Source organism: Anser cygnoides, chromosome 1 (genome assembly GCF_040182565.1).
Source record: "Anser cygnoides isolate HZ-2024a breed goose chromosome 1, Taihu_goose_T2T_genome, whole genome shotgun sequence".
In the NCBI taxonomy this organism is placed as follows: domain Eukaryota; kingdom Metazoa; phylum Chordata; class Aves; order Anseriformes; family Anatidae; genus Anser; species Anser cygnoides.
In genome coordinates this window covers 84,174,633-84,195,151 of record NC_089873.1, presented here as the reverse complement: position 1 = coordinate 84,195,151, position 20,519 = coordinate 84,174,633, and the positions used below count along the sequence as shown (strand labels likewise).

The 20,519-nt window shown below is 39.4% G+C and overlaps 1 long non-coding RNA gene and 1 pseudogene across 4 annotated transcripts in view; one reads left to right on the top strand and one right to left on the bottom strand.

Moving 5' to 3' along the window:
* LOC106040267 (uncharacterized) overlaps nucleotides 1–20,519 on the top strand; it is a 173,642-nt gene that overhangs the window by 48,670 nt on the left and 104,453 nt on the right. For all 4 annotated transcript variants that reach the window (XR_010833157.1, XR_007169766.2, XR_010833156.1 and 1 more), the window contains 3 exons: nucleotides 15,560–15,668; nucleotides 17,080–17,173; nucleotides 20,198–20,258. This is a non-coding gene — a long non-coding RNA (uncharacterized lncRNA). The remainder of the gene's footprint in view (nucleotides 1–15,559; nucleotides 15,669–17,079; nucleotides 17,174–20,197; nucleotides 20,259–20,519) is intronic.
* Nucleotides 5,882–7,153, bottom strand: LOC136791350 (inositol 1,4,5-trisphosphate receptor-interacting protein-like 1; annotated as a pseudogene).

Below are 20,519 nucleotides of genomic sequence, written 5' to 3'. Positions count from 1 at the left end.
TTTTCTTACGGTTAAACAAGCTATATTAAAAACAAAAGGCTCTAATCTGGTAATCTGGGATATAGCAACTCTTAGTTGGATTTAGAAGAAAATTAGACCTATGTAATTGGGGTTTATGAGTTTCCATGTGCTGTTACAACTCTTTTCTCCTCATTCCCCTCAGTAACATTATAACTTGTTGTTCAATTCCAGCTATGTTTGACAGAGGTCACAGACAAAATACAGTTGAATTCAAGGCTTATGAAAATAAGATACTGGACAGAAAAACAGACATTATCAATACTGTAAATATGAAGAATAACAGCAGATTGCTGTGCAGTATGAGGCATGAGGAGGCTATGCAGGAGAAAGCACTTCTCAAAGGTCTTAAGCTTTGTAAGCTCTTCCTGTAGGTTTACCCACCATGTGTGGCACTCATGAGACATAAAGCCAATGGAAACAGACTTCATTAACCAAAGTGTTTGACAACTACTACTTTGCCTGTAGACTTCCAGTGGGAATCAGGTCAATTGCACATTGACGAGCTAATTACTCTTTGACATTTGGCTGTTTCATCTGCATGATTTCAGTTCAGTTCCCCATGGGAAGTGTTTGTATCATGAGAAATCCAGCACTGTAGCAGAGCCCATTGTAAACCAGAGGCTTCACCGTGAAGTACTTCCTTTTTGAAAAAGAGATTAAAAATGTCAGCATAAATGTACTGCAAAGGTATGTAATTTCTCTGACCAACTGCAAGTAATAGTTTGCTATGATGGCTTACAGTTCATAGAATGCTAGTTTCCGTTCATTCCAAAAGGGAGTGACTACTTTAATAATGGTTTCTGGAAGGATGACACAGCAATGTAGAAAAAAACATCCTGTACTGTTTGCCCTGTAGATTGGAGAACTTCTGTATATCTTGCTTCCATCAATGCAAGCTTTTAGAAGAGGTTCATTGAGTTTGTATTAGACTGTTGTTTCATTTTATTAAAAAAAAAAAAAAAAAGGAAAGAAAGAAAGATAATATTCAAATATTCCCTGTTAAGGGTTTTTGTTTTGTTGTTGTTTGGCTTCATTGTTTTCATTTTGTTTAAGAATTAGCTAGGTTTCAGATAATTCACTTCAAGTGCGGAATTTTATGAGTGAATTTTGAGACCCCTTGACTAGAGAGTTCCATTTGTGAATCACTGACAAACAGCTAACTATAGTCAACAGCCATATACTTGACTCGATCAGAACAAACTGAAGAAAGTAGAGTTGATTTTTAGCTGGATAACAAATCTTACATTTCTGATTTAACAGTCTAATACAGTAAGAGGTAAAAAAATGTATTCTGTTTCTTCAGAGTTATTTCTTTCAATGTATCTTTAAGGGGTATATTATTAGTCTGTCCTAATGCAAAATGATCAGCTGAAACTAATCTTACTAATGAGGTTCATTTGTTCTTTGACAAAGCAATAAATAGTTTCCTCAAGAAAAAAACTTAACTAATAGTTTAGCCACAGTGTTATAATTAATTTTCTTCTCCGGTGCTAGGAAGCATGGAAACAAACAGTAAATTTTTCATTTGTTCATCTCTTCAGAACAACTGTTTAGCACAGATATGCTTGATTAATGGATTTAATTTGTTCCCTTCTCCTGTAGTCAGTTTTCATATTACACTGGTTATCAGAGGATAGGACAATAATGTGGGTACTCTCATTGTACTGTATTCCATCAGTGTCAGGGCTGCCTTCTAGCTCTGGGTCTGCATCTTTAACCTTTGTAGTCCTGCCGAATCTTTCATCAATCTGTGTTACAGTCACCTTGGGAAGGAAAAGCAGAAGCACTCAGTCAGCACTTACAGGTAGTAAAGTGTGTCATTATTTCTTACAAAATGCTGGCAGCAGTGCACCTTTCATTTCGAACAGAAATATGATTTGTGAGTTGAGCTACCCTACTGTTAAGAGAAGAAAATGTAAGTTAATAGTCTGGTTACTATCTGGATTTTATGTTTATATTTGTGTGTGTATGTTTGTAAGAATGTGCATACATATATATAAAATTATATTTGTTTTTCTTACAGTTTTCATAGACTATTTTTGTGGTTCTGAAATTATTACTGTTACATACTTATAATTTACATGCCTGCTTCAAGTAACATCATAAGTAATAAATAGACTTCAAAAACTCTTCCATTTCATAATCTTAGTTTCCTCTCAGTGGAACACACAGAATCATAGAGACTTGCCAAGGTTATTCAAGGGTTCAGGGTAGTGAAGTGCTGAACAATTAGAAGGTGCCATGTTCCTTCAGTTTCTATTACGGTAAAAAGGAGTTGAACCAAATCTAGTGGCAAATATATTACTTCTGTAAGTGGCACATTACATGCTTAAGTAATAAATCAAGTGTAAAAGATCATTAAGAACTACTGAAGTAATAATGTGTTTCACGGTGTCACCATAGGTATGCATCATACAAATTCTTTGAGGATGCTGGCATACAACTGGTAAAAATAATTTTAGTGAGCTTGGATTTTTTTAATTCAGCAGCTATGTAATTAAGAGTTGTACATCCTCTGAGTTGTCATATGTGTTTCAGTGTTACACGGTGGTGTTGATATTTACTTGTGTTCTCATTTCAGTAATGTAAAAATGTTGTAAGAGACAGTTTAGGCCAAAGAACCTTCACAAATGTAACCAGACAAGACCAATTACACAAGTGAAAAAAAAAAGGGGGCAAAAAAAAAAGAGATGAGCATAACCTGCCCAAAGTCACAGAGCAGGCTGGTGTCATAGCCAAGAGTAGACCTGAGATCTGAGATCCTGCTCAGTGTGCAGTCCACTGAACATACTGACTGCCTGTGACACTTGTATTTAAATACCTTACATCCATGTTATTTCTGACACAATCACTTCTTCAGGATGGAATAAGACCATGACACACACTAGACATTTCAATACGCTGTTGTAGAATGAGGAAAAATATTTGTTACACAGAGCTTGCTTTAGAAGAACCTTATACTAAATCCTCCATGGCACATAGTGGCCCAACAAGGTGTCAATTTTTTCTCTTCTCTTCTGCAAATTTTTCTCATTTCTCAGACTCACACCATTCATTTTTCCTATTTCAAATGTAGTTCCGGATTGGAGAGAAAAATTGTGAGCATAAATTGATACATTTATTTATTTAGCTTCTTTTTAACTTGATCCATCCTAGGAAAGTAAATTTGGTAAAATGAATAAAAGAAAAAGAATACCCATGACTGATGTTAGGTAATATCTTAATTGACATAATTATGACATCTAAAGCCAAGAGTAAATCAATAAGGAAATAATAAAATTAGGGTTGTGTATAACTAAAGATAGGATGTTTCAGAAACATTTCGTAGTTAATACTGGTCAGAGTGATAACTTTCTAAAATGTTATTCTAGTTCTGATTTGTTACTGTGGTTCCCTGTTTCAACATGTTGAAAGATTTTGTCTTTTTTTTTTTACTTCATTCAGTTAAAGACAACTTGGTTTGCAAGGCAGGTTGAGAATGGCCAAATATAAATATTTGGTTACCTTTTGATTTTGAGTGTGTCCACACTAAATTTTTGTTGTCTTGGTGGGAATACTGGAAACTCCAAAACAAAGCAGAAGTTGGATTTTACCAGTGAATCATTTTTGCTCATTACAATGTACACGTAAAATCTATTCAAAATTTCCATGCAATTATTTTTACATAGAAGTGATATCAACGAAAACAAAAATAACCAAGCACAGCATTTTTTTCTAAGTTGTAAATTGCTAATTGTGCAAGTTTCAAAAAAAAATATGGAAAAAAAGATTTAATGGTTGTACTTTGAAGTTACAGAAATCATAAAATGATAGAATAAACTGATTTGGAAGGGACCAATGAGGATCATCAAGTCCAACTTCTGGGACTGCACAGAACCATCCACAAATCAAACCATAAGTCTGAGAGTGTCGTCCAAACACTTCTTGAACTCTTGTCAGGCTCAGCGCCATGAGCACTGCCCTGGGGAGCCTGTTCCAGTGCCCAACCACCCTGATGGTGAAGAGCCTTTTCCTGATATCCATCCTGAGCCTACCCTGATGCAGCTCCATGCCGTTCCCTCGGGTCCTGTCGCTGTCCCCACAGAGCAGAGCTCAGCGCCTGCCCCTCCGCTCCCCTCGTGAGGGAGCTGCAGGCCGCCAAGAGGCCTCTCCTCAGCCTGCTCTGCTCTGGGATGAACAAACCAAGGGATTTCAGCTGCTTCTCATACGCTTTCTCCTCTAGACCCTCCACCGTTTTCACGGCCCTCCTTTGGACACTCTCTCCAGTAGGTCTGTATCCTCCTTACATTGTGGCGCCCAAAACTGCACGCAGCACTCGAGGTGAGGCCGCAGCAGTGCAGAAGGCAGAGGGACAGTCACTTCCCTGGACTGGCTGTGCTGGGCTTCATGCAGCCCAGGGTGTGCTTGGCTCTTCTGGCTGCCAGGGCACGCTGCTGACTTTTATTCAACGTGCCGTCAACCAGAACCCCCGGATCCCTCTCCACGGGGCTGTTCTCCGGCCTCATCCCCCAGTCTGTACATATATTCCAGATCGCCTCTTCCTTCCCAGGTGCAGAATCTGGCACTTGCTTTTGTTGAACTTCACACAGCTGATGATTGCCGATGATAGTCTGTCAAGGTCTCTCTGCAACGCCTCTCTATCCTCGAGGCAGTCAGCAGCTCCTCCTAATTTAGAATCATCTACAAACTTACTTAGTGTGAATTCAAGTCCTGTGCCCAGATCATTTATGAAAACATTGAAGAGAACTGGCCCTAAAATGGAGCTCTGGAGAACCCCACTGGTGACTGGCCACCAGTCTGATGTAACCCTACCTACCATAACCCTTTGAGCCTGGCCCTTCAGCCAGCTGTTCACCCATCGTACTATGTACTCGTCTAGCTGTATGCTGGACATTTTGTCTGGATGGATACTGTGAGAAGCAGCATCAAAAGCTATGCTGAAATCCAGAAAAGATTACATCAACAGGCTTCCCTTTGTCACCTAGATGGGTAACCTTGTCGTAAAATGAAATTGAGTTAAACAGGAGTTTCCCCTCAGGAGCCCATGTTGGCTACGACCAGTGACTGCGTTGTCTCTCAAGTGTTTTTCAATAACTCTCAAACTAGTTATCTTCGTGGTTTCACCTGGCACTGAAGTGAGACTGACACGCCTGCAAATACCACGGCCTTGGGCATAGTCCTAAGCAGCCTGCTCTAGGTGGCCTTGCTTAAACAGGGGGGGTTGGACCAAGTGACCTCCAGAGGTCCCTTCCAACCTCAGCCAGTCAGTGGCTCCTGTGTTTTTGGAAAACATTTCCTAATTCTGTGGCAGCGGTGCACTCAGCACCCAGTGCCCACATTCCCTCACAAAGTGCTGCGCAGACACGGTCAGAGCATTTGTTCACACGAGCTATTTATTGGCATCAATATATAGGATGAAGCTCCTTGATGGAATGGACTCTCTGCAAGAGTTTGGGTGCTCACTGCCTGGAAGAAGTTGAGCAGTCCAGCTGTTTGGGAGGGCGGGGACAACACCATCCATCTCCTCAGGTACCCTCTCGTTGCCTTCCCTCTTGAGGAAGCTGTTGAGGCATTTCTTCTCCAGGCAACAGCAGAGGCTCCGCAGGAGGTCATCCAGGCGCAGGGGGCAATCTTTCCTTCGCCAGGCTTGCCAGGGCTGTGGCTGTCAGGTGGTGAATCACAGCCGTCTTCAGGGCATGGGGGGAAAAGCCTTTGCTCACCAGCATACGGGCGCAGGTCTGCAGATGTTTGAGGTGGAAGCTGTGGGGTCGGGCATGCCTGGCCGTGTGCCCGACAGACTGCATCTCTGCCACAGCGCAGCTCTTTGGCGGCGCCGTGCTGCTGGTGAAGCTGGCCGTGGCTACTCCAGGCTCAGGAAGGCGTCAGAGTCATCTAGCCGCACCCCAAGCGTGATCTCAATGGAGAAGGTGCTCTCAGAGGCGTTGGCCAGCCTGAGCTTGCAGGAGCGGTGGGAGGGCAGCACCGTCAGGCGCCAATGGCGTGACTGTGGCAGAAGCTCCCAGGCTGCTTTCACCAAGGCCTGGAACCAGCGGGTGGTTTCCTCCACATCCAGGTAGGAGCCGGTGCAGAGGGTGCGCAGCAGGCTGGGCTCCTGTCTTCAGTTCGTCCTCGGGGTGGTGGAGGAAGCACAGCATGTCCCCCACCAGCCGCTCCCTCGCGCAGGCGCACTCCAGCTCCACGCGCAGGCCGGGGTTCTTCGCTGGCGTCTTCCCCGCAGCGCCCAGCTCCGTGTGGAAGGCGTGCCCGGGGGGAGGCCTCAGGGGCACGAGCAGGCGGTAGAGGACGCTGTCCTGCCGGGCACTCCAGCCTTCGTAGAGGCAGCCCACGCCGATGGCCGGCTGCAGCCGTGGCTTGAAGAGGGATTTCCCAGAGAGTCTTTGGCAGGCACCAAGAAGCTCATCTACCAGCTCCTCCACCACCTTGCACTTGTCGGCCATGTACGGTGCCGGCCACTGGGTGCGATCGGCCCAAACCCTGCCCAGATCCCAGGTGGCATCGGTGTCTCTGTCGTCTTCTACACCATCCTTCTTCTTCTCCTTCTCCTTCTTCCTTGGGTAGCTGCCCTGCTTGCTTCTGCTGCCCGGCCCACGACTCCTTTTCCTGAGCCACCGGCAGAGCCCGAAGAGCAGGACAAGGAGGTCAACAAAGGTCCAGAGCTGCCACTGCTGCAAGGCAGTGAAGAGCAGGGCTCCCAGGGCCACCCCGCTCTGCTCCTGGCTCCTCTCCTCCATCTCATGCAGCAGCTGAGCCATGCCTTCAATCAGCTGCTCTGCATGCTGCCGCATTCGCTCGCTTGCATCCACATCCACATGATCATCCACGAACCACGGCTTCTGGGCAATGCCCAGCACAGCCAGGGCGAGGAAGATCAGGCGAGCCATGGCCTGCAGGAGGTGCGAACTGCACTCACCGACAGCCAAGGGCACAGTGTGGTGGCGCTGCCTGCTGCTGGCCCTGATGACAGCTCCCCCGCTGTGACTCATCCTCTGTGCTGTCAGAGGCACCACAGCCGCATCACAGCAATCCCCCCCTCTCCCCTCCTCTGCTCTGCTTTTCAAAGGTGAAGAGGACCTCCCCATGTTCATCAAATGTATCGAAATGATATATCAAGGTAGGTTCATATTACATATTAAGAAAATGTTCATCACTGAGAGGCAGTTGGACATGTGAAAAGGCTTCCCAGGGAACTGGTCGCACCACCAAGTCTGCTGGAATTTAAGAATCATTTGGATAGTGCTCTCAGACTTACGGTTTGATTTTTGGACAGTCTTGTGGCTGGGCTCAATGATCTTTGTGAGTTGTTTCCAACTTGGGATAGTCTATGATTCTATGTCCAAATGGCTTTTGACTCTGTTTAGTTCTGCAACAGTCACCCTGGAGAGGTTCTGAGTGAATGGATCCTCATTGGTCCCTTCCAAATCGTGTTTTTCCATGATTTTATGACTCTAAATCATTGAAGTTTCTCTCAATTTCTTATAGGAAAGTTGAAGAATCCAATCTTCATTTTGTGGAGATGTGCTAATAACACAGACCCTCATTGTGTAGCACTAAAAAATACAAAAATTCTTCAAGGTAATTAATAGCTCCGTTTTCAAACTGAAGTATGAAAAGTGTGTCATGTTGACTATCACACAGTAATCGTTGACTGCAATAAAATGTTTACTGTTATGAGTAAGTGACTTCAGTTCTGTAGGGAAAAATGAAGAGTAATACCGCAATTAAATTGTAATGTACCTCTTTTGTGTCTGCACATTAAAATAAGGTTGCCTTTAAACCATGGTTCTAGGACTTAACCATCTAAGGAACATTTTATTTTATAATCTCAGTGGTGATATTTTTAATTAAATGTAGCACTGTGTGTGCACGTGTCCCTGAACACATAATATCTATTCAAGCTCCATCATTAGCAAGAAAGCTAACAAGCTAGGAGATGACTTAGTTAAAGGTCAGGTGCTTCATTAAAACCACTTGTCAGCCATTGGAGGATTTCCACGAATGGTGAGCTGTGACAAAAACAACTGAGTTTATATTATACTTCTGCACAATTAATTCTAAAGAAATTAGAGGCAATTTAGAGGAATAGCTGAGAGACTAGTCAAGATGAATTACACTCATCTGTACTAAACCAAATTGCTTCATTGCCCTGGCAATTAAAATACTGTTATCTGTATAGAAATGACCATTATGTCAAGCAGCTTGGGCCTGTAATCCTTAGTCAAAAAACATGTCATAAGTTTTCCTCAGGAGATATAATTGAATTCAGAAGCCCTCCTAGCACATTCAATAGCATATTCAGGGCTTTGTATTTACTGGGGAAAGCATCCTGGTATTTTTGATACAGGGCTGCAAAGTCTGTTTGTTCTGTTTGTTCAAACAGAGGAATTGGAAGTCACTTAAGGCTCTTGCTTAGGGAGATTGTGGACAATGTATTTTAATATATTCTGTACTTTCTGTGTCTCTCATACCAGCACTAAACCTAGAGGTGAAACAAATGCTGCATTCTCCTATATACCAAAGAAGGAGGCTGTTCCATCGGAGGCTTACTGCTTTGCAGCATTTTTGGTCTGCTGTCTGAAGGACATACTCCTGTCCTACTGTGGCTTAAACTTGGTATGCCCAAGTAATTAAAGACCATTACAAGGGTTGAAATAATTCAGTGCATGAAAATGAACTGTTGAAACAGGACATTTATAGTATTAGAGTAAGATTACTTAAGTACTCTAATCTGACACGTTGACAGAGAAGTTAACAATTTGGAAGGGAATGATTTCCTTTTAATGTCTTGTTAAAAAATCTGAGAACAAAAAGAATGAACTTGAAGTAGGTATTGTTAATTCGGAGAACACAGGATAGAATTCACTAGTGACAGAGAACCAGATGTTGCAGCTTGGGTTTAAAACAGGCAAGGCAATGTACTGAATGTTTACTTTAGATGATTAATTTTTCACTGTTGAAAAAAAAAAAAGTTATCCAAGCCTCAAGAAGTACTGTGAGCTGTAGTTGAAGGAAGGGACTGCACATTTTCAACTTAGGTGAAACTTTTCGTTACAGTCTGCTTGTAGTACAACAAACATGCAGTAATTAAAGCCAGAATGAAAAGCAGGAAGCAAATGGAAAGAAATATATGTTTTAAAAAATCCATATTAATTTGGTTTTCAGGAATTTTAATTTATTAGAACATTCACAAGTAGCAGCCATATGAGAAGATACATAAAGAACTTTTTATTAAATTAATGACTGTTGAGTTAGTTAATCTTCTTGCTCCACTTCAGAAGCTCTCTTGTCCTTTCTCTCTAATGGCATGAGAATACTTTTTCCATTTTTGTTCCAAAGCCTGAAAATTCAAATTAATTAATTTGATATTTCCATAGCCTTAGTATTACTCAGAAGAATATTTATTATGTACGTCCCAATGTCAGCTGTGTTCTTCCAGCTTTCAAGGTTTCTGTTTCTCCTCTCCCAAACCTAATGTTGAACTGAGGGAAGGTGGAAGAAACGATCAACTGGCCTGTTTTTACCAAAGAAGATGAAGTGCCAAAGAAGTTTTCCTCCCTTCCTCCTGTTGCCTTTTTCCTGTAAATATATATTAGCATTTGAGAACAGAGGAGGACAGCTGAGATTTTAATTAGCTGCTTTTTTGAAAGAGGTATGAGTATGCATAGATCAGATAATCAGTGGCTGCTCTCAATGGTGGACAAAACAATAAGAATGTCTCTGAACATTAAAATCATGTCAGCCCTGACCAAAAAATTATGACTAAGAAAAAAATCAGAAGGTAACAAAACTGGCTCCATTAAAATCTCAAGATATATTTCAATACACAAATAAGACTACACTGTTGACAGAGATCTAGTTTAGGACCTCTTTCTGGGATTTCTTGTCAGGTAACAGCTGGATACAGTAGAAATGTTTTAATATTTCATGTGACAATTTGTTAAGAGAAGCTACTGTGTGATCCTGGTGTGTATCACAGCTTTTATCCTTTAATTTCACTAAAACATTACTTCTAATATGTATATATACATAAGAGGAAATTACTGAGAGTAGCTACTCTATACCTACTTCAGACTACTGCAGAATGTCATAATGACAATCATCATGGATGTCTGTTGGGAGGAATAGGTTAAGAACAGAAGATTGGCAAGGAGGATGGGATCAAACAGAAGACTGGCAAGAACTGTAAATACACTCAAGTGACCTTGCATCTGGGAATGCATAAAGTCTGGGGGGTAGTAATGTAGGAAAGCACATAAATTGCATTTCATGCTGTTTGTGCTCTGTTTGGCAAGTAGCGCATGTGTGTATAGATAACACAGGTGTTTGGTAGACTTGGAGGAACCCTATCAGATGCGCTTGAGAAGATGCTGCAGAGAAGATCAAAGAAGCACAGTGAGAATCACAGCATGGTGGTAAAAACTGTGCCTGCGTGAACCCTGGATAAAAACAGGTGTAAACAGCAGGCTGGTGATCTGTCATGGACTGAGCTTAGCAGTGCCTGCATCCTCACTTATGTGCCTCTGCTGGGGTGTTGCTTTGGGGATACCCCAGCTCGCAAGGTAATGAAAATAAATCTCTTTGCATTTTAGCCATGGGTCTGCTGCTTGCGTGTGTTGACTCACACGGTGTCATCAGAAATCTTAAAATGTAGAGGGAACAAAAACATGAAAATTGAATCCTTTCAGGCTACTGTTTACAGAAGAAATATATCTAGAATGCAGTATTTACTTTATGGCAACTTTCCATAAAAAAAGAGAAGTTGTGAAAAACTGTTGCCTACTTTTCATGATATGCTAAGTTTGATACAGAAGAGTTTGAATATTTGTGTATATGTACACCATAACAATGTATTTTCTAACAATTTTATTTTCTAAAACCTGCTGCAAACTACATAGGCAAACCAACCTCAAGCCTGCCTGAGCTTTTGCAATACCCTAGAATATCAAGTCCATGCCAAACAAGCAAGATTAGTGTAATGAGGGCTGGTTTGGGTCTAAAAAGATTTGAGTTCAGTTCTCTTCTGTACCAGAGTTTTCCTTCCAAAATGGTCAGTCTTTCTTCCCCAGATACCAAGAACAACATTTTCTGACTTTAGAATTACATAATGGTGAAGGAGATCTGTAGTCCTGCTGCTATGATTTTGGTGGTGGAATATCCCTTAACAAAGATGGTTAGATACAGGGTTTGTTTTCTTTTTAATATTTACTCTCTGAGTAGCTCATCATCTGAGATACAATGTAAATACTTCTCTTGGTTTAGTTCAGCTGTTCCTTGTTTATTACATAAATGTATATCATGGAAATTCAAAAAGTTGATTTGATCTTTATCATTTGCTTAATTTCTATCATTTTGCTGCTCTGAAATGATAATGCATCTGGAATCTACTTGAAATAGAAATCAAACATGCCAGCTTGTTTGCTGAGAATGCATTGAAGTTTGTCTATTTGTTGTCTTCTGACTGGACTTTCTGATTGTGGTGATCTTTTTGCAAAGTCCTAAACAATGTTTCCTGGGCTGTGTTATAACGCTCCTTTGCCCTGAGACCAGCTTAGAGGTGGAATTCCCTTAAATTTGAATTTTTTGAAAGAGCTCATTTGAGCACCGTTTTGCTCGCTTTTATTGCAGAAGGACTCCTTTCTGATGACATTAAAAAAAAATAAAAAGCAAAAAAGCCTAATCATTGCCTTTGTACCACAGATGGTAACTGCAGTGAAATTGCACTGGCTTGGGATTTCAGTTGTTCTGATGAACAGTGCAAATTCTCCAGGAAATGCAGATTACTTGAGACCCTCAGACATGCTAAAGCTCAGGTCTCTGCCATTCTTTTTTATCTCCTATTTAGTGTGCAAACACAGGTATGCTATAAGTCTGTGTTCCCATTTTCAGTTTTCTCTGAAAATGCATCTGGAAAACTTTCTATATGATGTTTTTTGTAGTGTTTGTATTTAACGAGGAATAAATCTGTTACTATTTGCTTAATGATTTCATGATGTATTTTTGTGCATAACAAAGGATTTGAGGACCTGCAGGGGCCTTTTTGGTATGCGTTTGCATGCCAATACCTTTCTGATAAAAGCTGCATAGAAAAGTATTTTCCAGACAGGTCTTATTTGGTTTTATTTTACTTCTACCGCAGAAGACAATAGATAGTGTAAATGTGCAGCTGTATGCTGAAGTGAGGAAAATTTAGTTAGGGATCTCAGTGAAAGCATGACTGTGCTCACAACATATCTTTAAGCAAGGGTAGTCTCCCTTCCCAGTGGGAACAGTGACATGAAGTGTGATATGAGGCAGATTAGCTGTGTCGTGGTGTCTTCTGGCAGCACATTATGTTCATGTCATGTTCTTGAATTTCGTTTACAGATAAGCTCTCTGAGTAATTGTAGCATGTGTCTTAAAATTGTAATCTTCTTTTGATGTATGGAAACAGAGAAAATTAGATTGAGAGAATCTTTCAAATGACTTTGTATGTTATTTAGCTTTGGAGTACACGGTTTTCCATAAACAAAGCAAATCTTTCCCTCTGCTGTTTCTCTTTAACCTTTCCAGTCTCCTAACAGACTGTAGTTTAAGATAAGAGGAATAAATTGGTCGCCACTGAGCTCTTGAATGAGTAGGTTTTCGTGTTTTTTCCTTAATGTGTTAAGTCCTAATGATCTTGCAAGCTTGGATAGTATTAATGTTCATGATACTATTAAAGTTCATACGTTATTCTAATGGTCTGAGTGCCATTATTATTCCACCTTAAGCATCAGTAATTACTCTTCAAATGATATTTAACCTAAAAGAAACATCTTTAGGGAGCACATCCCACCTTTCTCCCACACAGGTCTGTGACACGTAAGATGTGATTAGAAAATAGCAAATGGATTATATGAATTCCTAATTGTTCTGTAAAAAACAACAAAAAGCTTTTGAAATATGGTGATCAGAGTGTTCAGTCTGAATGTGGTACAGTTGATCTTTCCATCTCTCTGCTTAAGGAATTGTTTCCAGATTTAACAAAAGAAACTCAATTGGCACAGGGACTTCATAAACCAGGGTGATGCCATTCTGTTCTCCTCAGCAGGTGACAGAAAATTTCCTGTGTTAGAAGAAATCCTCTGAAAGTAACAATCTTATGTATTGATAAAAGACTGCCCATCAGCTTGGCTAGTCTGGAGAACTAAAGTCACGTGAATCTGTGGAAAAAGGGATCTGTTGAAAAATTCTGAATTTCAATTTTTTGGAGGAAATCTGTTTCAAATGCTAACATTTTTCATTTAGGTTTTATTTTGTTTGGCTTCTGAGTGTGATGACGAGGTTTCCTTCTTCACTTCACATTAAAAGTAGACAGCCTACCTAGCTGACACCTCTTCCTGCTGTATCCCATAAATGACTCTTCTACAGATTCATCTCTATTCAGAGCTATGAAATATAATTATCTTACCTGACACCTAAAAATTGTCTCTTTTTCAGTCACAGCAAAATACAGGCCAGGCTTGGAAATTGCCCACTTCACAGTGTTAAGAGATGAAATTTCACATCATTATAAGAACTGTTAGGGAAGAGTTGTTTTGCAAGCAGCTACTCTCCCTTCTGATCTGTTTTCTTTTCTTTGGGAATTAAAACTTATATTTGCATATAACTTGTGGTAAGACAAAACACCACATATATCCCCTCTTGTAGACAGCAAATGAATATTGCGGAGGTATTTTATTGCATTATTGCTACTCTGTGCCATCGCTGCCTTTTCACAAATATCATTAAAGTGGAAGAAGCTCAGTCATAATGTGTTTAAGATTTAGCGTAAAGAGGAGTTATGTGTACAGATTTGCCACGCTTGAGCAGCAGGCTAGCCCCTCTGGAATGAATGAGTGTTTACTAGCAAATCCACTTTGCTGGTAATTATCATTGCAACCAATTAGCCCTGTATTCACTTCTTGGCCACTCTTCAAAGTAAAACTCCGTTTCTCAGAAAAATATTTTGACTTAATTTTAATGCTATTTTTGGAGTTGGACTTGTGGGAGATACCATTTTTCCAGTGACCTTAAACGATGCCTGGTTTTTATTTCTCATATGAAAGGCTTTGGTATACCCATAATGCATATAGGCTTTATCAGAAGACAGAGACAGTAAGAGAGAGCACAGCGTTTTATTTAAACTTGACAGTGGTGTTTGAGCAATGCCCTGATACATAACACTCAAGTCATCAGAGGAAAATGACACATGGACTTTAGTTCTCCAAAGGCTTTTTCTGTGAAGCCTATGCTATCATATTGGCCTAGTCTCGTAATTCATTGTCCGGACTTCACATTTATAAATTCTAAGAAGTGATAAAAATGAGTCTTTCTCTGAGACTGCTTCATCTGTGATTGTGTTTGAGATGCTCAGGAATCATCCTATCTATAGGTACTTTAAAGATAGCATTTCCTGCAGGACCACTTTCAAGGGACTGTAGTTAACAGAAGTTCATTTATTTGGACACAACATTAAACATGCATATATCTGCTGGAACTAGTTGTCGTAGCTAAAAATGCCATTGATTCAACCAAAGAAATTCACAGTTAATGTCTCAAGATGTCTTCAGTTTGTTAAGTACACTCGAGGCTTTCTGTTGCAAAACAACAAGGACAACAAACAAACCAACCCACCACCAAACAAAAAAACCTTTCCCAGCATGCTTCCTTTCCTGAGTCCTGCCCCTCTTTCCTCTTCATGTGCTCGGCCCTTGGAGGGCCTCAGGCCAGTCTGAGTACATGGAGCTAGTCAGAAAAAGGGACAAAATGCAGGGCAGCCTTTCAGAAAAAGAGTAGTGCATGGTATTTATATCTGACATTTTTTGTTTGCATCCCTGCTGTAGTGTACAACTAGTATTTACCCAGTACAAGATTCCACTAAGTATGAGATGCCGTCCTTTGATCCTTTGGTTAAAAAAAACATACATTCTTACCTATATGTTTTTTTAAACATGTGAATGCAAGTTAATCCTATCTTTCCTTAGATATTAATTTGAAGACAATGAAAGTTGCTTGAGAAATAATCCAAAAAGACACGTAAGTGTTTAGACCCAATGTCTGATTAAAGACTTCCAGAACATGGGAGAAACCTTTGACATAAAGCACTTTTGATTAATTTTTTATCAAGTAAGATGATGTTCTTCCATAAAGAAGCCAGTTCCCATGAATTGCTATGTTCTAGAGTAACTGTAAAGAACTAAAGCTGGTAAATTCTTTGCAGTCCTACATGTGGCTTCCATTATTTCACAGATATTTGCTCCATCCTGAATGAATTATGAAAAAAATGAGCATCTTTCTGGTCAAAAGACATACTAATTTAAAAAAAAAAAAATTACTTTGTTTCCAAAAAAATCAGATCATGATTTTTAAACTTCTCTGGTCAAAATAAGAAAGAAAAAATGCTAGGCTTGAATCAGTATCTGCCATACCCAAATCAGATTCCTACCTTTTATCTATAAAGTATGTTAGTGTCTGTGATGTAACTCTCATGTTAATTAACACTTTTCTTTCTTTGCCATAGGGTCCTAAGTTGTTGCTGACCAATGTTCTTCGTATCTGCCTGTGCTGAACAAAGATGGCATCAATCCCCAGCCCCATCCACCATGGTTTATGATTTCTCCATGCTAGAGGTTAGTATCTGTATCAGCTAGCAACCTCATGAAAAACCCTTTCAAGCCCAGGCCAGGCACAGTGCTTTAGGGTTGCAAAAAAAACCCCTATATTTAAATATACCTCAGTCATTTTAACTGAAATTATCTGGAAGTATCGGTACAATTAGCTGAAATGGAGCTTGGGAGGGAAAATTGTAATACTTGATCATCAATCATCAGTGCCTTCAACTGTGAATTTTTGGCCCTGCTCTTGAAAGGAGTTAATTTCTCTCTATGGTGCTGTACCACCCTATGTACCATGACGTATCTTACCTGTATGTTGTCCTTTGTATTTGACTTCAACTATAGTTTTTAGAGTGCCTTTCTTTTCTTGAAAACTACTATGATTGTTCCCCAAACCCCAAATTTGAGGAGAATTGGTGGGGGGAGGGAGAGAGGAGAGACAAAGAGAAGAAAAAGCCATGTAAAATTGCCAGTCTCCTAACCACTAAACAGAACACTAAACAGAAGAAATGCAGTAACATTTGTTTATTTTCCCAACTGGAACACAAATACTGTTAAATCACTGCCACTTGTGTATTTACACTCTGTGGTATCAGGGGAATCTTTCTATAATGTGATTTATCAAGCTAAGTACCTGTTCCACAGTGGAAATCTTCCTTTGCTTTAATAAAATATTTCTCCAATAAATATTGTCAGGAATTTTAATTAAAATAAACAACATGGATCATTGTTTAACAGATCTAGAATTTGTAGTAAATAACTTTATCGTTGGTTTTAGGGACTTAAGAGACAATGTAAACAACCCATGGAATTGGGAAGCCTCCCAGGAAGACAGAGTTTGGGCTAAACATGTATGGTGTAAATAGCTATAAAACTAGAAGGAACTCTTAACTTTTAGACAGATATTTTAAAGCCCAAATAAACTAACACTAAAGCATTATGTCTCTTATTAAGCACTTAGTTGAAAAGACCGAAGGAAATTAAATGATTCCCCTAGGTATCAGTAGTGTCAGGTACCGTTGAACTCTCAATGAAAATAATACCAGTATTTGTGCAGGAAAAAAAAAAGTAATTATGGAGAGAGGAAAACAATTAATATCCTTACAAACAGTTCTGATCAAAGAAGTATTTCTCTCAGACCATTCTGTGTCCATCTGCAAGTGTCGTTTTGTGTTGTAAGTTCTATATGTGGCCTAAAGCCGTAATTCTTAACTTTTGTTTTTTCTTTTTTGTGATCCTGATAATACATCAACACTCTAAAAACAGGTTGTGTTGAAGTTTTTTTTTTCTGCTTGTGTACATTTTATCTGAAGAGAATGGATTAAAGGAATATTCCTTTTTACAAGTATATGCAGTTCAAGTAATCACACATAACCTCAAGATTATTTTGGGAGTCATAAATTCTTCTCTTTTCACTCATTTAAAGGCTGATGCAATTCCCATGGAAGTCTATGGAAGGTTATCAAGACTTACAGGAATAATTTAACACAGCTAAACATCTAATTTGTCTTCAAAGATATGTAAGTAATCAATCACGTTTGAGTTTTGTTATATGTTTTATACTAGTAAGTGTATATTAATAAGAATTACATAAATATAGATGAGGATTTTTTTGTTTTTAAAATAACATAAAAATATTTTCTTTAAATTGATATAATACTTGAAATACCTGGAATTTATAGGATGGTATGAAGAGAGAGTCATATGTGTTATTTTCAAATTATTGTATAAAAATAATTATGGAAGCTATTATGATGAGGAATACAAGATACAATCTTAAAAGGCTTATATTAAAAATACCATAATTATTAGTATGCAGAGAGTTTTAATTAAATTTTACAATATTTTCTGCTAAAAAATATTTCCTTCACATGTGTTAAAGACGTGTCTTAAAGAATGAAGAGTTTGTCCATAGAGGGGAAAGAAAAAAAAAAAACTTTGAGATTGCACAAAATTGGATAAATTCTTACTGTGAATTGAGTCAACTAGTGATTTCTTTAATCCAGAACAACTGAAGAACTAACTTCACTATGACATTTTCAGTTTCATATTTGCAGTGTAAGTTTTTGAGAAGAAAACCAGGCAAGACCATTTATTAGCAAATCTAACCATGTTGTCCTGGTTTCAGCTAGGATAGAGCTATTTTTCCTTCTAATAACTGGTATGGTGCTGTGTTTTGGATTTAGGATGAGAATAACTCTGATAACCCACTGATGTTTCAGCTGGGGCAGAGCATCGCTCACACAGAGCCAAGGCCGTTCCAGCTCCTGGTGCTGCCCGGCCAGCGAGGAGGCTGGGGGTGCACCAGGAGCTGGGAGGGGACACAGCCAGGACAGCTGGCCTGGCCTGCCCAAAGGGATGTCCCACGCCACATGGTGTTGTGCTGAACAGTAACTATAGGGGAATTTGGACAGGATGGGGCAGCCACTGCTTGTGGCCTGGCTGGCTGGGCATTGGTCAGTGGGTGATGAGGTGAGCAATTGCATTGTGCATCACTTGTTTTGTGTGTATATATATACACACACTTCCTCTTCCTTCCTCTTCCTTCCCCTTCCCCTTCCCCTTCCCCTTCCCCTTCCCCTTCCCCCTCTTCCCCCTCTTCCTCCTCTTCTTCCTCTTCCTCTTCTTCCTCTTCTTCCTCTTCTTCCTCTTCTTCTTCCTCTTCTTCCTCTTCCTCTTCTTCCCCTTCTTCCTCTTCCTCTTCTTCCTCCTCTTCCTCTTCCTCTTCATCCTCCTCCTCCTCCTCCTCCTCCTCCTCCTCCTCCTCCTCCTCCTCCTCCTCCTCCTCCTCCTCCTCCTCCTCCTCCTCCTCCTCCTCCTCCTCCTCCTCCTCCTCTTCCTCCTCTTCCTCCTCTTCCTCCTCTTCCTCCTCTTCTTTCTTCTTCTTTCTTCTTTCTTCTTCTTTCTTCTTCTTGCTTTTCTGTCCTCTTCAGCTGTCTTTATGAGCTGTGTGGTACTTACCCGCCTCCCAGGTTAAACCACATCATACATTTAAAGAGTGAATCTTTTTGATTCATCTTCTTAGAGGTAAAGATGACACCATACATATCAAGAGACTTCAGCCTTGCAATTCTAAGCTTTTATCAGAAATTTCGTTTATCTGGACTTCAGGAAATGTTAAATCGGTGACAGAACAGCCCAGATTTGCTTCTCTAATATTCCACTCCATCTGGTAGAGATGTTATGGTCTATTACACTGAGTGAGATTTTCAGAATAAGTTATCAAATCATAGAAGTCACCAGATAGGAGTTCAGGCCAATACGTGTGATAAATAGATTGGCTATTTTTTTCCAAAAATAAATAAACAAGACTAGCAATTGACTGAGTTTTAACTTAATTAAATTTAATTTATCGATTTAATTTCTAAATTTCATTTAGACTTTCAGTAGATTTTAGATCAGGTTCTCTGCCATCAAGAAAGCAAAAACTAAGTAGCATTGGCTAGAGCCTAACCTGATTATATGCAGGTAATAAATATAACTCTGCAAATGTACCTCAAGTCATATTTACCATAGTCATACTTACCTGTAGCATTGCCAATATATGTCAAATCGTGTCATGTTCATTTTGTGAGTGTTAAAAAAATAAATATTTTAAATCAACATTGTTTATAAGTAAAATGATTAGATTAATTCTTCTTTCCCTTTACTTATGAATTCCACTGATTTTCAGTAATTCTCATGAAGTGTGGTAAGTGAAAATTTGGGAGAAAATACACATCAAGAATTGCCCTAGTACCACATCAAAATACACAAAGGAAAGAAAAACACAAACATTTTGGAAGACAAATACCAACATAATCCTGCAACACTAGAAGATCCTTCAAAATCTGCCAGACCAAAGTGGTAGAACCTGATTACTTAAATATTTTTACTTTATTTAACTTTGCTTGGCACAGTGAAGCACATAAGCTTAAAAATATGTGTAATCTATGCACTAGAGAAAAGATGTGCTATCAAAACCTGGGACCAAGAACAAACAAGCCGAATAACCACTACTGAGTGGGACTCTCAAAATGCTGACGAAAGTGCTAAGTGGTGGGGACAGGACGGGGTCTTGGGGCAAACCTTTCATAACTCTATTTTTAACTGGTGTTTTCATCTATCAAAATACCACCAGAGACATAATGCTGGAAAGTGAGCAATTTCTCAATATTAGGTTGCTGAAACAAACCATATATTTGGTATTTGTGTGATGGTTATGGACAAAAATTACATTTTTTTTTTTCTTTCAATAAATAAATTTGGAACTGTATACAAATGTGCCTGATTACATTTATAAGACCATATACAACTGGTTCTGTAAAGAAGAAACGGTTGTATATCATGGTGTTTTTTATTATCTCTGTAGAGAGGCACTAAAAGGTTTCCCATTTACATGCTAAGTCAAAACGGGAGAAGAGAACCTAAATGAACAATCTAGAAGGCAATACAGGAACATATTATTTTTAGTTGGATATACATTGGTGATACATAAATTGCAACTAGAAAACAGATAAACAGACAAAAATAACCTCCTAACTAAAATTCTTGTCTCGTTTTAGGGGGAGAAAAAGGCAACAATTGATGTGAGGAATCACAGTCCCTCAAGTTATTTTACGGAAGGTAAGTTCATGGATGAGAGAATTGCCTGGATTAATATTGCATGAAAATAATAGGATCCAAATGTCTCATAAATTAAGTATATTTATAACACTGTTTCTTCCCTTTATCACCTGACTTGCAGGCAAAGAAATCAGTGGAATGATACACTTCTGTTCTATAGGTCTTGATTAATCTACAGTTAAATAGATATTGTACTATTAGAAACAGAACTTGATGACAACAAAAAATCTGTTTTAACCTGTTTGGATTTATTTTTTTTCC